This window comes from Macrobrachium nipponense, chromosome 45 (assembly GCF_015104395.2).
Source record: "Macrobrachium nipponense isolate FS-2020 chromosome 45, ASM1510439v2, whole genome shotgun sequence".
Lineage (NCBI taxonomy): Eukaryota > Metazoa > Arthropoda > Malacostraca > Decapoda > Palaemonidae > Macrobrachium > Macrobrachium nipponense.
The window spans coordinates 30,828,151-30,831,241 of NC_061105.1; the positions used below are offsets into that span (position 1 = coordinate 30,828,151).

Here is a 3,091-nt window from a genome sequence, read left to right on the forward strand (position 1 = left end):
CGCTTTCTTGTTCATCTCCTTCACAGACGTCAGGGGAGGATGACCAACTCGGTTTTTCCCTGGCAGTGCCCACATACCGGCATCCATACTGTGATCTCAGGTACTTGGCCAACCCTATTCTTGTGAAGTAGTTGTCTGCATACACTGCTGAGTTTCTGGGGTCCTTGATGGTATTCACTAAGGCGACAACAAACTTGGAAGTTACAGACATGGCTTTCTCCTCTTCAGATAGCATAGTATGGTGGCTCACAAAGGTTGTCTCCCCTTGGTACATGAGAATATCATGCACAAACCCATCCACACTGGAGCGGCAGAACAACTTGAAGCCCCACTTGTCAGGCTTCTTTGCGACATACTGGCGAAGGTTACCAGCCCTTGTGCCCTTATAGGCGACCATCACTTCATCAATGGAGTGGATAGGGAGTCTCAGGAACTTTCAGGAACTCTCTGGTGACCTTGGTGAAGGGGACTCTCACCTTGAAGAACCGATCTTGGGATGCAGCTGCCTGGTCATTGTCGCTGAAGTGAAGGGAAGATCGAATTGCCTTGAAGCGGTTCCTGGACATGAAGTCTGCAACTTGAGGAATCCTGGTCTTCACGGCCCAGAAGTCAACTATGCTAGGGAGAGGAACCAGGCCCATGTACACGATGAGGCCAAGGAAAACCATGAGATCCTCTTCTGACATGTGGAAGTTGCTGCCTACATCCTTCTGTCTTGAGTACAGGTTGGATTGATACACAATGTGTTCCCTCAATTCAGTTGTGAAGAACTGGGAGAAATATTCATAAGGTTCCCTCAAATAGTCAGGCTTCTGATGAATGAAGTTGGGCAGGGCACGGATATCAATGTCTTCCTTCTTCCATTCATCAGCACGAGACCTCTTAGGGTTAGGCTCACCTTCCTCTTCCATAGGCATCGCTTGAGGGACAACAACATTGACCTTGCGAGCTGAAACAAGAATAAAGTAACATTAGTAAAACAGTAAATGTGTGTGTGTGCGCATGCATGTGTATGTCAAGTGAGTATGCATGTGTGTGCACGTGTATGTCAGTGAGTATGCAAGTAAAAAAAACACAAATAAGTTTTTAAAATACCAATGTTTTACAAACCATTTAAAGGGCAACAAATTTAAATACCATTATAACAACGAGACTTTTAAATACAATGTTTACAACACATTTCTCTCTCTCTCTCTCTCGTCTCTCGTCTCTCCTCTCTCTCTAAGGATGTCTCATACTAACCTCTAGAGTTAGGAGGGTCAAGGCATCGTCCTGAGTAAGGCCTTCGTCAGGAACGTAGGTAGGGTCGTCATCATCACTGTCAATGTCCAAAGGGCTCACGTCGACATCACTTCCTTCAGCGTCGTCAGGGGCTACCCATGGTACACGTTCCTGAGTCTCCAATGCAGCATTGCGTTGCCCATAAAACATACTGCTTTGAAACTGCAAAAATAAAAAAAAAACAACTTTAAAATCATGTAATGAAAGAAAATGTAACTTTCCCTAACAAAAAACCTATCATTCAATCCCTTGTAAGGTAATAATTTATATGCACATGAACCTAACATCTATAAATCATCACTATTATATCTAGATATACTGTTAAAATTATTCACAAATGTCTAAAACAAGCACTAAAAAAAAAAAAAAGAAAAAATTACTTGACGTCGTATTCTACTGGCCGTTGTAAAAACCGTTACGGTCCGATACATCCCTCATGGGATGAGCGTAGTCCGCCTAAGAACGACCGAAGTATCCCGCAAGGGATCTATACTTTTTTTTTTTGTCACTACGACACGTCAGTAACACTACAGCCCTTCAAACCAACATCAAAAGGTAAGTATATCACTAGGCTTCACTATCCCCACAGTCACTGTGTGCTTACCATGATTACGAAGTTCGGAGGGGGGGGGAAACTTGGAGGTTACTGCGGCACGTCTTGACTGTTTTCCAACTTGCGCACGACTGAGGTGTCTGTCGAAGGCCCTCCAGTCTTTGTGCGAGGGCCTGGTGGCTTCTGATTGGTTGATTCGAAGAGCAGAGGAGTGTAGCTATGAGTTGCCAAAGCGTCAATTTCATACAAGCTCAAACTTGTTCACCACGACTACCCAAAAGTAGCTGTTTTAAAGATCCCAAATGGGATCTCTGGTCGTTAAAGGGTTAATAATGTTATCATATAATCACCATGACCTGAGATTTACTAATGAAAAAACACTCTCATTCTGTTATAAGTAAATTAAACTTCGTAATTACGCCTCCTTGAGTCATCTCGCTGCATTATGTAAATTATTCAGGCACCCGATATGCTTGAAAGAACGTCTAAACTCATTTTTTCTGCCTCCGAGAGAAGTCTCCCTGGTATATATAAATGAGTTACCGTGGGTGAAATTATGCGAAATATGTAAACAGTTTATTACGGAGAATAAAAGAAATTGGAATGAAAGGATGGATTTATAAAAGAAAATATTTTTAGATTTTTTCAACATAAAATCCTACTTTTGAAAAAGAGAAGGAATATTTTATTCTCTCGTTTAACCCACAAAAAAGTATTCAGGACCAAGGGATAACTTACAAAATAAAAGCCAATGTAGGACACGAAAACTGACTGATCTGGCAGTTGGTTATGGATTGAATGAGGCTTTCTATTTGTTGGCAAAGAGCATGTGGATAATTATTTTATATTAAAGGATATTAGAATTTGATGTCAGCTCTACCATTCTTAATATCCCAAAGCAAAAATGGATATACAAACCACATGAAAAACATTACTTTAAAAATTTTAGAAAATAATACAATTTCATGTTACATTCACCGAAAATTAACATATTAATGCCAAAGTCAATTTCTACCATGCTAACTAGTTCAAAATTATAGTCTTCAGTGAGAAGATTATGATAAACTAGACTATCAGTTGAGCACAAGGTACAAAAATTTGGCTGCTAAATAATAAAATAAAATGTAATTTACAGATTTGGCATTTGCGTTGCCTTCTTTGGAAAACAAGACCAGGTCAGAATGGGTACGCACACATTACTAGTTTTCCTTGATAATCCAACCTTTTGATTTAGAGTGCGGAATACCGGTTTCATCG

At 40.5% G+C, this 3,091-nt stretch overlaps 1 long non-coding RNA gene across 1 annotated transcript; it reads right to left on the reverse strand.

Annotated features, from left to right (window-relative positions):
- Nucleotides 1-425: 425 nt before the first annotated feature.
- Nucleotides 426-2,161, reverse strand: LOC135214463 (uncharacterized). Its single transcript, XR_010314345.1, has 3 exons — nucleotides 1,886-2,161; nucleotides 1,243-1,443; nucleotides 426-949 (listed from the first exon to the last, which is right to left on the reverse strand). It is a non-coding gene; the product is annotated as an uncharacterized LOC135214463 (long non-coding RNA).
- Between the last annotated feature and the right edge of the window lie 930 nt (nucleotides 2,162-3,091).